Raw genomic sequence first — 13,699 nt, 5'->3', positions numbered from 1 at the left:
TATGTTCTTCTGTGAATACATTATTATTACTTGTTAAATCATACTTGCCTACTCTCCTGGTTCCTGTGGGAGACACGCAGAAGGGTAGGCATCCCTCCCACTTCCTATTGAAATGGCCAGAACGGGGGGAATAATATGGGTATCCGAGAAGGTGGCAGGGCCTAAAAACTAATTTCTATGTCAAGTGCATCATTCTGCCCCATCCCTATGCAAATATGCACTAATAACTACAATTATCTAATGAGAGGGGTGGGCCTAGTGACTCTATTAACCCAGCCCTGCCTCCTGTTGCCACCCACCTGCTTCTCCTCGCTAGGCATCTCCCGCAGAGGAGATCTTCAGTGTAGGTAAGTATATGTTAAATTACATCTGCATTCTTCTTTCATTCTGAACAGCATATTTTGGCCTAAGAGGCGTAACTCTGGGAGGCAACGGAGGCATCTGCTGCCGGGCTCGTGCTCTGAAGGGGGGCACCTCTCCTCCCATTCTGTGACACCATTCAATTAAGTTAATTGATAGCCACCGCTATCTATTCAGTGGCCGACTTCCTCACTGTTCCCTGCACCTTACACCTCATTAGTCCTGATTGGCTCGCGGACCGGCGCCCGTTCTCATATACAGGAGACCGGATTGGGGGCAGGGGAGGGGCAGGAGGAGCGCGTGCTGCGCTGTCCTCTCCCTAGCAGCAGGCCAGCAGCAGAAGATAGTGCCAGACCCAGGCACCAGCAACAACGGTGAGTTGCACTGCTGGGGCATATCTGGCACTCTGGGGGCATATGTATCTGGCACTGTGGGGGCATTATATCTGGCACTGTGGGGGCATATCTGGCACTGTGGGGACATGTGTATCTGGCACTGTGGGGGCATATCTGGCACTATGGGGGCATGTGTATCTGGCACTGTGGGGGCATATCTATCAGTGTGGGGCATATCTGGCACTGAAGGGGCATATCTGGCACTGTGGGGGCATATGTGTATCTGGCCCTGTGGAGACATATCTGGAATTGATGGGGCATATCTGGCACTCTGGGGGCATATGTGTATCTGGCACTGTGGGGGCATATGTGTATCTGGCACAATGGGGGCATATCTGGCACTGTGGGGGCATATGTGCATCTGACACTGGGGCAATGTGTATGTGATACTCTGGGGCAATGTGTATCTGGCACTGTGGGGGCATATATATCACTACTGGGGGCATTTGTGTATCTAGCACCGTGGGGCATTTGTGCATCTGGCACCGTGGGGTATTTGTGCATCTGGCACCATGGGGCATTTGTGCATCTGGCACTGTAGGAGCATATCTGGCACGGTGGGGGTGTATCTGGCACTGTGGGGGCATATGTGTCACTGGCACTATTGGTGTCATAAGTGTATCTGGACCCCCCATATGTGTATCACGCCCCCATGGCCACACCCTATGTGACATTTGGCCATACCCATTTTTTCGACAGCGCGCGCACACAGTACCTATAAGACATTTTTTTCTACTTGCACCACTGGCCTTGAGGAACAAGTTTGTGAACGCCTGCTATAAAGAATCATATGCATTTTGATTATAGCTTTACCGAAGTGGAAGGATTCAGTTGTGATGCTGCGTCATTCTCACGTAGATCAGCAAGGGTGTCTTCATGCATACAAGTGCTATGCAGACCTGGAAAAAGGTGAAAAACACCTTTTTGGAGACTTATCTTTTGCAACTAGTATATGGCTGGTAAGAGGGCTCACAGATGATGAAGGCTGCTAGCAAACCAGGCACACATGCAACAGGTACAAATGCAGTGGCATCTATGTGTACAGCGTATGACTCTTCTTACGAGCATTGTACTCCTGATGTACTTCCAACTCTGTATTGTTCCCACCATGTGCAATAATAAGCTCACAAAATTTGTATAAAGTCCCCAATAGCCACTTTATATTATTTTAACATAATGTTGTTGTTGTTGTTAAACAAAGTTCTACTTGACAAGTGGGCAGCACTTCCTGTAGTTGCTCTGCAGATCCTAACGGGGAAGGGCGAGATTGCAATGCTGAGTTTTATGGACAATATGATGTTTCATTCAAAATATCTCAAGGAAGTCATTGCAATAAACAGTGGAAGTAAGTACATTGGTACTACACATTTTATTGGGCTAGATGTGGACCTCTAGAGCTAGGACTGCTAGAGTAATAGGCCCTACACACTGGCCGATACTACTGAAAGATATGAACGATCTCGTTCATTAATGAACGAGATATCATTCATATCTTTCAGTGTGTATGCACCAACGATGAACGATGCGCTGCCCCGCGCTCGTTCATCGTTGGTGCCAGCTTGTTTAAACATGCATGCCAATATGGACAATCTCATCCATATTAGCATGCAGTGCTATGGATTGGGTGATGGGGGGGAGTGAAGAAACTTTACCCCCCCATCACCAACCTTCCCTCCCCCCCCGCCACCAGGTCGCCCGTCGGCTGTATCGACCGTCGGGAACCTCGGCGGCACATCACGCTGTGTGTAGGGCCCATAGGGGCAGGATTTGATATGGACCTCTAAAGGTGGAGTGGACTGAAGTGACTATGGATCAGCCACGCCATAGCTCCAAGTGTTATTAATTGTCTGTCCCCTTATTATTACAGAACATGACTGCATTCAAAAAATATTTTTAATGTGAACTGATGTGCAGTGGATGTTTTGTTGTAATTGGACAATTCTGGACTCGGCAGGGGCGGATCCAGAAGAAAATGATAGGGGGGGCACCATGGAAGGGGCAAGTACATTTGCGTGCGGCTTCGGTGCATGTGAGGTGGCGCTTCTTATACAATGCCCACAGTTGTAGCGCTCATTATGCAATGTCCACTGTACTGGTAGTGCCCCTTATATAGACCCCATAGTAGTGGTGCCCCTTATGCAATGCCTGTATTGCCCCCAGTAGTAATGTTGCCTGTAGTAATGCCCCCAGTCATTTAGCGCCCTAGTAGTTATGCCCCCAGTGGTAATGCCCCTGCAGTTATGACCCCAGTAGTTTATCCCCCCTTTAGTTTAGCCTCCCAGTGGTAATGCCCCCAGTAGTTTGCCTGCTTGTAGTTTAGCCCCTGTAGTTATGCCTCCCTTGTAGTTTAGCCCCCTGTAGTTTAGCCCCCAAGTAGTAATGCCCCTGTAGTTACGCCGCCAGTAGTAATGCCCTCCTGTAGTATGCCCCCAGTAGTTAGCCTCTTTGTAGTTGGCCCCCAGTAATAATATCCCCCAGTAGTTTGCCCCCAGTAGATGCCCCCCAGTAATAATGTCCCCCAGTAGTTTGCCCCCCAGTAATAATGTCCTCCAGTAGTTTGCCCCCAGTAGTAATTCCCCCTAGGAGTTTGCCCCCAATAGATGACCCCCCAGTAGTAATGTCCCCAGTAGATGCCCCCCAGTAATAATGCCCCCAGTAGATGGCCCCCAGTAAAAATGTCCCCAGTAGCTGCCTCCAGTAGTAATGCCCCCAGTAGTAATGCCCCCCAGTAGTAATGCCCCTTGTTGATGCCCCCCAGTAGATGCTCCCCCAGTAATAATGCCCCCAGTAGTAATGCCCCCCCCACCCAGTAGTAATGTCCCTTGTTAATGCCCCCAGTAGTAATGTCCCCCCTAGTTTTCCCCCAGTAGATGCCCCCGCTGCACTGAGGTAGAGAAAAGAGAACATACTTACCAAGCCACGTTCCCGCTTCCAGACCGCTGCAGTACTCCTCCTCCTGGCATCCTCTCCTCAGCACTATGACAGAGACGTCATGACTGACGTCTCTCCCATAGCGCACGCCGCACAGTGACAGCTTCGGAGGCAGGAGCTCAGTACTGAGCTCCTGCCTCCGGCTGCCGCTGTGCAGGGAGACGGGCGCCCGCTGGTAACACAATCTCAGCGGGCGCCCGTCATCTCCCTGTGCGGCGCCGGGGGGGGGGGGGATGGACGGACGGATGGGGGACGGAGGGACTGGGGACAGAGGCACAAACGACAGGGGGGGCACGGGCCCGAGTGCCCCCCCTCTGGATCCGCCACTGGGACTCGGTTTGTGACAAAGTTTTCTATGTCATCGCAATTGGTGGCATCTAACTTGTGTTTCCTTTCATTTTTTTGGAAATTAATATGAATTGAGTCTTTTTATCAAATTTGACCTTCCATAAATTGTATCTTCACTACAGTCTGCTGTCCAAGAATTTTAGTTTCATTAATGTTTGATCTGCACAGAGTAGGTAAAATATTGTTTAGTATTGGGGGCACAGGAGGACTGTTTTTACAGACAGCTTTCCTCACAAATGGATGGTGGATACCCAGGACAGCCATGCCATATCCAAAGAGAGAAGAGCTGAATTACCAGCCACATCTGGGCTTTTTGCAGGCAATCCTTTTGTGGAGTACTCCCTAAAGGGCCCATTTATCATTAGATATTTGCGGCTTATTCCCCAAAAACACCCGTTTTCATGGGGTAACCTCAAACATTTAGTATCTCCCCTAGGTTTAAAGGAGGGATCGAAGCAGATATCTCCTAAATTTGCTGCAATCCCTTCTTCCCACAAGCAGCCTCCAAAGGTTTCTATGGGGGATACAATGTTGCCAGATTTACCATTCACCAGAATGCGAACATTCCCAATCTTAGCCCCCGCAGCTACCACCATCTGAAGATTGCAAAAGTCATGACACCCTCCCTGGCAATGGGAGGCGCGCATGTGCGGTCAGCAGGACTGCACATGTGCAGGAGCCCCACTTCCTTTTCGGGGCCCCTGTCCTTGCGGATGAGGATTAATACATCCCGGCAGAATAATCACATACTACAATGCAGTTTTCGGTCCTTATATTGCGCCCAGATCACACTGAGTATGCAGTTATTGATAAATGGGCACCTAAAGTTTACCGCAAAATGAATTGTGTCCTCGCTAGATGCTTTAGTAATTATTATAAAGTACATCTGTCAATTTTAGGGCATCACATGAATTGTGGTTGTCACTAATGTTTCCTCATGCGCAGAGTGTGCACATTACAGTAGAGAAGTTGCAATGTGACCCCTTTTTTTCCCCCTTCCAGATGGATGCCAAACACCCAGTAAACAACAGCAGAACAAAAGATCACCAGGAGAGCCGAGGGCAATTCATTTAATCAGGCAAGTGTAACCTGCTACATTGCGGCCGCTAAATGTAATATTTATCTTATCTATTGTATATTGTTTCATGTTGGTAGGCCCCCAGTTTATCCTTTCTTCATTGATAACTTTATGACTAGGGATGATGTATCAAGCAGTGAAGAGTGGAGAAGTGGTCCAGTGTAGAAGCTGCCCATAGCAACCAATCAATCATTAACAATAATAAACACATTGTAGCAATGAGACATACAGTGCTCATTTAGTGAAACACACTGTGTGTAGCTGGGGATTACGGGTACAGGTGGTCCTTTGCTTTTTTAATGCGTTGAGCCTCCTCAGGAGGCTCAGATGCTGGCCGGATCCCTCCTCCCGGCTCCCACTGCGCAGCGTTACGTGAAGTCAGAGGGCATGCTGCGCAGCCAGCCGCCCGCACCTCACTGAACCGAAGGAAGTTGGCCACCCGCCCGCCCTCCCAGGTACCATGGTGGTAAGATATGTGGGCGGGGCGCGGTGCTGGTGGGGGGTCGACGACACTAGAAACAAGCCAATCCCGAGATTGACCATTTTTCAATCCCAACTCCCGGGATTGAAAAAATGGCCCGGGATTGGCCACGCTAATCAGTATACTGTCAATTTATCACAGATGAATTGTGGCAACAGCCTTTTTCGGCGGATATCGGGAAATCGGACATTTTTAACATTTAATTTATCTTACTCCTCGACGGATCGCGATCATCATTGGCCATCGATCGGCAGATCTAGTCGGCAGGTCGGGAAATCAGGCATCGTATGGCTGATGTATGGGGTCCTTAAGCCCATCCTGTCACACATGTGCTATTACTTGTGGACAAAGAAACTAGTGCACTGGAGGGACAGGCTTCAATTAGGGATGGACATCTGAAGCTCAGTCATCACATAATGGACAGGCTTCCGCAATCGAATGTTCTAATGCAATGGTAGTTAACCATCACATCATAAGCATTCAATGGTAAATCACGAGGTTTGCATGATTGCCACATTTTTTAATACACTCAAGCGCAACACCCAGCAAAGTAGACTAATAAGAGGCGGGCCTGATGGAAGGCTAGGGGTAGGACTGAAGGTAGGCTAGAGGTGGGACTGAGGGCTGGCTAGGGGTGGGACTGAGGGCTGGCTAGGGGTGGGACTGAGGGCTGGCTAGGGGTGGGACTGAGGGCAGGCTAGAGGTGGGACTGAGGACAGGCTAGGGGTGGGACTGAGGACAAGGCCCAGAATGGAGTTGGATTAGAGGAAGCGGATCAACTGCAGGAATGGACACAGCCGGAAGGCCAGTGATCTGACTGATGTTGCAACCACTGATTTGAGTGCCGCCACGGACACAGAAATAGTGACACAGGCTCATCACAACCTGCAACGCTGCTGCTGCTGCAGGGGCAAGGACTGTGCTCCAGTTGGTTCTCACTGTCTCAGAGAGCCAATCATAGCAATCTGCTCTGTTGCCTAGCAGCAGCTTGGGAGAGGGGAGAGACCAGAGCCGCCATGTCTGAGGCACAGAGATGGCCTCCAACAGGTCACAAAGCTGACATCCTGATACAGAGAGCAGCAGCCAGGGGCAGCGCAGCTCTCATCGTATAAATAAGGTAACCATCAGAACACCATCAAATCATTACCATTCAATGGTGGGAACGCCGCCATCAAATGGTAAAAATGCTACCACCACAGCAAAAAAATAAGTGGTTGCAAACCATCACAATTCAATGTCCATCCTGAGCCTTGGCATGTAGTGCATTTTGGTGTGGTGGGTGGGCACAGATTGCTCTTCTAATGAACTGGCAGAGCAAAGTCTCTTACAAGGTGTGTACTGTTGCTGGGTGGGCATAGGCTGGTACTGCAGAGAGTTGGAGAATGTGCTGGGAAGAACGGCACAGCTTGGTATACTATTATTTTGGGAGGAAAAATACTATACTTCTGTGCTGGGTAGTTAAAATCTGGTAAACTATGTGCTATATAGGCACAGGCTGTACACAAATACTATCGTGGGGAAAAGCCTATTATACTATTAGGCTGGCACACCATATGTGCAGGGCAGTGGCAAACGCAGGATCTCTAGAGGGGGGTTTCCAAATGAAGTCTACAATCTCCTCTCCCACACACAAGTAGTGCAGAAGTCAGGGGGAGTGGCAGAAGAACCTAGTAACGACCCTGGACATTAATGTAAAGATTGGTCTTTTTATATACTGGATACTGTATAGAATAAAGTATTAATATCTAACACTATAGGTGGTCTCTAACTATAGATGGTCTCTCTATCAAACATTTAAATAAATAAGTGGTCAGAAAAAGGTTAAACATACCATAATAAATTAATATAAAAACATAATAGAAGCAATACTGCACTTTCTAAGCACACATTCTCCCACCTCATGATAAGGCTCCTGTCTCTACTTCCTATTAGCGATTCTCTGGTCCAGTGCACTAATTGAGGATCCACTCACAGCAGTCTTGCTAGGAGAAGCTGTTACTATTCGGCATGTGCAGTAGCTCTGTCCCTTAAACTGCATAATGTGGATGCAGCTCTTGTAACTGTATTATATACTATTGCTATTGTCATAATATGAGGTACTTGCCAAGAGAAGGGGGGTTTCTGTGCAACCGGAAACCCCCACTGCAATTGCCTATGCAGGGAGACACAACACTGGTGTAAAATACAGGGGGTAATTCAGACCTGATTGTAGCAGATGGTCAAAACCATGTGCACTGCAGGGTGGGCAGATATAACATGTGCAAAGAAAGTTAGATTTGGGTGGGGTGTGTTCAAACTGAAATCTAAATTGCAATGTAAAAATATAGCAGGCAGAATCTACCCTGCACAGAAACAAAATAACCCACCCAAATCTAACGCTGTCTGTAAACGTTATATCGGCCTCACCTGCAGTGCACATGGTTTTGCCCAACTGCTAACAAATTTGCTGCTACTATCAGGTCTGAATTACCCCCACATTACTGTTCAGTAACGTCGTACAACCTATAATAGGTAGACTGATGATCTGCTGCATTAACATGCTGTGCAATTGAAGTATTTGAAATAGTGTCACCTGCAAAGCCCAGACCTGTTTACAGAGTGGACACAGCGTCCTGTGTTTCTGGGTACTACAGTAATGAAAGGACGTGTCTTCTCTACTTGACTGAACATCCATAAGTTAACCACATGTGCTGTAAACACTTTCATATTTAGCATTGCAGTGTGAAGCAAGCCTACTTATTTATTTTTGAATTATAACACTTTGAAATAAAGACAACTGAAGTTGGCAAATCTGTATTGATTTAAGTAATTGTATTATTTCTTGCTGTTGTAATGAAGCTAAAATAAAGCTGTTGGGAAAATGAATGTGATTACTCTCTATAGATTCCCCATAATGTAATACTTGAAGAGCACAAGGTGCTCATAAATTCCACTGTGAAACAAGTGGCCTCATTGTCTGTTCCAGGTTCACTCTCCTCCACAGCAATAAACATTTCATCGCTGAGGCTGTTACCCTGCTGTGGAGAGAACATTAACCATCATTGTGATATGTAAGCGGGGGTGAGGGTCAATGGATGCTGCGCTCATGTTCCTCTCCTGCACAGGCGGGGGACAGTCCAGCAGCAGCAGCTTCCAGGGTGCTGGGCTTGCCCCCAGCGTGACGTAGGCACCTGGGGGTCCCGTTTTACGAATTTCCCGGTGCTTGGGAAGAATGCAATAATATTGAATATGTCAATTATCGCCCTGTTTAAGTGCTGTTAAAAGTCAGAGAAAACAATATTTTTGCTGTCACAGAAGGAACTGCTAGTCCCCATAGGATGTTATGGGTGCTATCACCATACGCCAAACTGGCTGCTGATTGGTTAACAGACAGGCCACTCACAGCCAACCAGCAGCCTGTTGCAGCCATATGAGTGACAGAACTCAAATGGGTTCCACCACTTGCAGGAGCCGTGCTGTATGTACATATAGCGCGGCTATGTCCGGCTTGGATCTGGTCATGCATTTATTTATTTTTTTACCATTAAGATGCATACTGGAGAAGAAGACCGACCTGCACCCATAGTTAGGTGAGTATGTATATATTTTTTTCTTTAACCATGTAGCAGGTTTCTACTGGACAAGTGTACCGACTGGCTCCAGGGACAAGGTGATTACAGTGTGTGTATATATTGCGCTTTTACTTTCTACGGTGTGTGAATACTGGGTTTATTTAATATTTATTTTACAGGTGGACTATAGGTACCAGCCATCCCTTAATGCCCTTCATGCTGGAACTTGTGGTTCTCGCAGGGAGGCTTGATGGGACCTGTAGCCCTTCTGTAAAAGACAATATTACTTTCTTTTAACAAGTCCCCGCTATTAACCTGACAACCACCAGCATGGGGTGCAGGAGATATACCCAGGCTTCAGACCAGGTACACTGGAGAGGGGGGACCCCTTTTTGGGGGGTCCCCACTTCCCCAGGAATCCTCGACCTGGGCTGACTAGTTAACCTGGGCTGACTAGAATAATGCTTTGGCTGGGGGGACCCCGTCAAATGTGTCCCCTTGCTGTGGCATTACCCCCCTGCTAGTAGAGCCCAGTGTTGGTTCTAAAAATACAATGGACTCATTCTTTCCCTCGTATTTTTAGAACCAGGGACAAATCCAAGAGCCCGTTGCTGGTTAATTAAATATGGGGGACCCCTACAAATTCTGTTTCCCATATTTTCTGAGGCAAGGCGAGCTCAGAGAACCTGGTGGTAGTTTGATTATGCTTTTTGGGTAGGACCTCATACATTTTTCTTCTCTAATTTTTGACTATTTACTTTTACACACAGAAGCACTACACAGATCACACTGTTTGTGCATGCTTCTGAGGAACACGCTGAACACAGGGACGTCTATTTGAAAAGTGTATTTTGTCCCGAGTTTCATCCATGTTTTTAATCACGTTTCTTAAGGCCCGTACACACTGGTCGATATATCGGACGTTCTCTTGAACGGCCGATATATCGCGGGTCCGTCGGCCATTGTGTACGGCCGATACGTCTGTGAACTCCGTCGTTCACAGACGTATCGCGTTGGCCGCGCAGCACAGCCGGCGGCCAATATATCTACCAATATATTGGCGCATCGCTGTGTGTGTACGGGGCGGTCGGCCGACCGCCCGTACACATGCTGCGGCGGGCTGCGGTGATTGACAGCTGAACTGGGCGGGCGTTTGTACACGCCCGCCCAATTCATGACGTCAGTCCCCGACGAATCGGGCAGTGTGTATGCACAGCACACTGCCCGATCCGTCCATAGATATATCTGCAGATCAATTGATCTGCAGATATATCTATTAGTGTGTACCCACCTTTAGTTTCTTATTCTTCCTTTAGCAATATGCCACTTCTGAGGTACAGGGATTCCCTCTTATCCACTGCATCATGGTCTGGTACCCTGCTGCCACCACCAGGCTCCTATACCGCCACCTGGAACTGCTTTTTACTCCAGGCTCCTACCACCAGCACCTGGATCCGGGGTATTTATGGCCATGGCACAGCTGCAACACATCCTGGTTGAAGTCAGCTACTTTTCACTGGCCACTTACTAAGGACCAGTGGAGTGCTTGGCATCAGACAGAGGACAGAGCTTGGAGACACTGAACTCAACGCAGGCAGGGCCGGATTAAGCCTTGGGGGTGCCCAGGGCACTTAAGACAGGGGGGCCCCGGTGGAAGTTGGAGGATGTATTACAGATTGTGCATACCTCCCAACATGTCCCATTTCAGGAGGGACAAAATGCTCTCTACCTGGACTTTCCTCTTAATATATGATTGGCATCACCTGTGTTGAACTATTTAATTGATAAGAAAGGTATTTCAACACAGGTGTTTGCAATCATAAATTAAGAAGGAAGTCCAGGTAGAGAGCATGTTATACCTCCTGAAATGGAGGGAGGTATAGATTGTGTATATTACATTTAAACCAAAGGTGTATATTCGTTTGAAACTAATACAGTAGCTCCACCTAATTGAGAGACAACTATTTTATAAAATTTTCTTGTATTGGAACAAAGACAACTTAAACAACCTTAAAATACACATAGAAAAATAAAATAATTTATCTTTTCACATGCAAGAATAGCATCAGCCTCTGTACTACTTACACACTGGGACAGGACTTAGGAGGACTAAGTGTGTGTCTCTATCTCTAGACCCAAATTGTTTAGTTGCATAAAAGTTTACACAGGACTCATACACCCAAGCAGGGAGGAGGAGAAGCTGAGATCCCTGTGTCACTTACAGCTCTCTCCACCCTCCCTCTGGTCAGAAAGCTCCATCGGTAGCTCATGAAACATGATATTCCTGTGTCTCTGACTGCTCTGCATGCTGTCCTGCTTGCATCCTGGCTCTCGCATTAAGAGGGAAAGCTAGTAATATCAGTGTGCTTTGGCCGGGGGGGCCCTGACACAGGGGTACAGTATGCCCTGCATCCCCCCCTTATTCTGGCTATGACCACAGGACAGCCATAGAACAGAATGTTTTGCGCCATTCAGTGAATATAGGGTACAAGCAGATGCAGGTGTCTTGGAAGAAGAAAATATGTTTATTTACTGCAATTAAAGGACAGTTAAATCGGTAGCACCCTGGTTAAGTTTGTTCCTTCCTTCAGCTGCCCTCGTTGGATGCCGCAGTGGCCATGTAAGTCACATGGGCATTAGAGAACAGGACCCGGCCTCGATCAGGTTCTAAGTTGTAGCACAAACATGCTACAGGTATTGGCCCTCATTCCGAGTTGATCGCTCGATAGCTGCTTTTAGCAGCAGTGCAAACGCTAAGCCGCCGCCCTCTGGGAGTGTATCTTAGCTTAGCAGAAGTGCGACCGAAAGGATCGCAGAACGGGGTTAATTTTTTTTTCAAGCAGTTTCAGAGTAGCTGCATGCCTACTCCCTCCTTGCGATTATTTCAGTCTGTTTAGTTCCTATTTTGACGTCACAAACAAGCCCTGCGTTCGGCCAGCCACTCCCCCGTTTCCCCAGGCACGCCTGCGTTTTTACCTGACACACCTGCGTTTTTTAGCACACTCCCGAAAAACGGTCAGTTACCTCCCAGAGACACCCACTTCCTGTCAATCACTCACCGGTCAACAGAGCGACTGAAAAGCGTCGCTAGACCTTGTGTGAAACTGCATAGTTTTTTGTGAAAGTACGTTGCGCGTGCGCACTGCGGCCCGTACGCATGCGCAGAAATGCAGGTTTTTACCGTGATCGCTACGCTGCGATCAACAGCTAGCGATCAACTCGGAATGAGGACCAATGTTTGTGGCTGGGTCCCATAAGTGTTGTTAAGAAAATGGTCACCATAGGGTTAATATCAAATACTGCAGCACCATAAATGAAGTCACAGCACTGAGTCTAAATAAGAATGAAAATGTCTAATGTAATATTAGTTATCTGTAAATGTTTAAACGCAGTGTATGGCACTGCAGGGAGAATATAAGGCCCATTGCTTCCAGTCCTAGTAGGGTTAATTCCAGGCGCTGTACACCCGGAAATATCAATAAAAAGCACTCACCACATCCATCAGTGAAGCTGCAGGAACGTTTTAGATGAACAAAAAAAAAGTTTGATATAAATACGAAAGATGTATATTATTTATTACAGGTATTTTTGATAGAGTGACATTGTATGACACTGGAATGGCATTCCAGATTAATGAATCATTTACATTGAGGCTAGGTAGGTGTTACACAGACCAAACACATTTCTTTAACTTGACTGAACACCGGGATTTTCACATGTGTCTGTGAAGTTTCCTGTGGAAATATACCAACTGTGATAGAGCATTCAAATAGCTCTTTGTTAAACTGCAGAACCCCCACCTTGTTGATCAATTTGCAGAGTTACAGTGGTAATTGAACTAAAGCTTTCAGCACTAGCCTGCTTTTGAAAAGGATTGAAAAAGTAAAAATTATTTGTATGGCACCAAGAGAACGTGTACTGCCCCATCTGAGAGGTGTGTCAAAATTATTGACCTGTGTCCAATTGTAAATCAGCCCCAAATAGTTACACAGTACAACACACACGGTACATTTTATCTATATATAAAAAAGTGAAAATATGTATGTAATTAATGTACAGTATGTATGTATGTATGTATGTATGTATGTATGTATGTATGTATGTTTGTTCTTCATAGGCTCCTACACAGGGCCGGCTCCAGGCCTACTAGCACCCTGAGCGAGAAAATGTAAAAGCGCCCCCTCCCCCGCTCCCGGAAAAGTGGGCGTGCCTCTGGAAAAGTGGGCGTGGCCTCGTAACTTCATATCATCAAACTATAAATATATTTTCACACAATTAGCAGCCTTACACATAGCCACAGTAGTGTTCCTTACACACAATGTCTCCAGTATAGTGCCAGATACACATAATGTGCAGTGCCAGATAGACATGACATGCCCCCCAGCAGTGCCAGCTACACATGACATGCCCCGCAGCAGTGCCAGCTAGACATGACATGCCCCGCAGCAGTGCCAGCTACACATGACATGCCCCGCAGCAGTGCCAGCTACACATGACATGCCCCCCAGCCGTGCCAGCTACACATGATAGTGTTCACTTTTTAGGGCATGGTGCT

General features: G+C 47.2%; 1 protein-coding gene across 2 annotated transcripts in view; it reads left to right on the top strand.

Annotated features, from left to right (window-relative positions):
- PHLDB1 (pleckstrin homology like domain family B member 1) overlaps positions 1 to 13,699 on the top strand; it is a 280,745-nt gene that overhangs the window by 33,588 nt on the left and 233,458 nt on the right. Inside the window, exon 2 of one of the 2 annotated variants that reach the window (XM_063942622.1) lies at positions 5,037 to 5,112. The gene's annotated coding sequence lies outside the window, so the exon portion shown is untranslated. Of the gene's footprint in view, positions 1 to 5,036; positions 5,113 to 6,601; positions 6,711 to 13,699 lie in introns of those variants that run through there. The other variant, XM_063942623.1, reaches the window with a different exon arrangement.

Source organism: Pseudophryne corroboree, chromosome 10, assembly GCF_028390025.1.
Source record: "Pseudophryne corroboree isolate aPseCor3 chromosome 10, aPseCor3.hap2, whole genome shotgun sequence".
In the NCBI taxonomy this organism is placed as follows: Eukaryota; Metazoa; Chordata; class Amphibia; order Anura; family Myobatrachidae; genus Pseudophryne; species Pseudophryne corroboree.
This window is presented reverse-complemented; position numbering and strand designations above follow the sequence as displayed.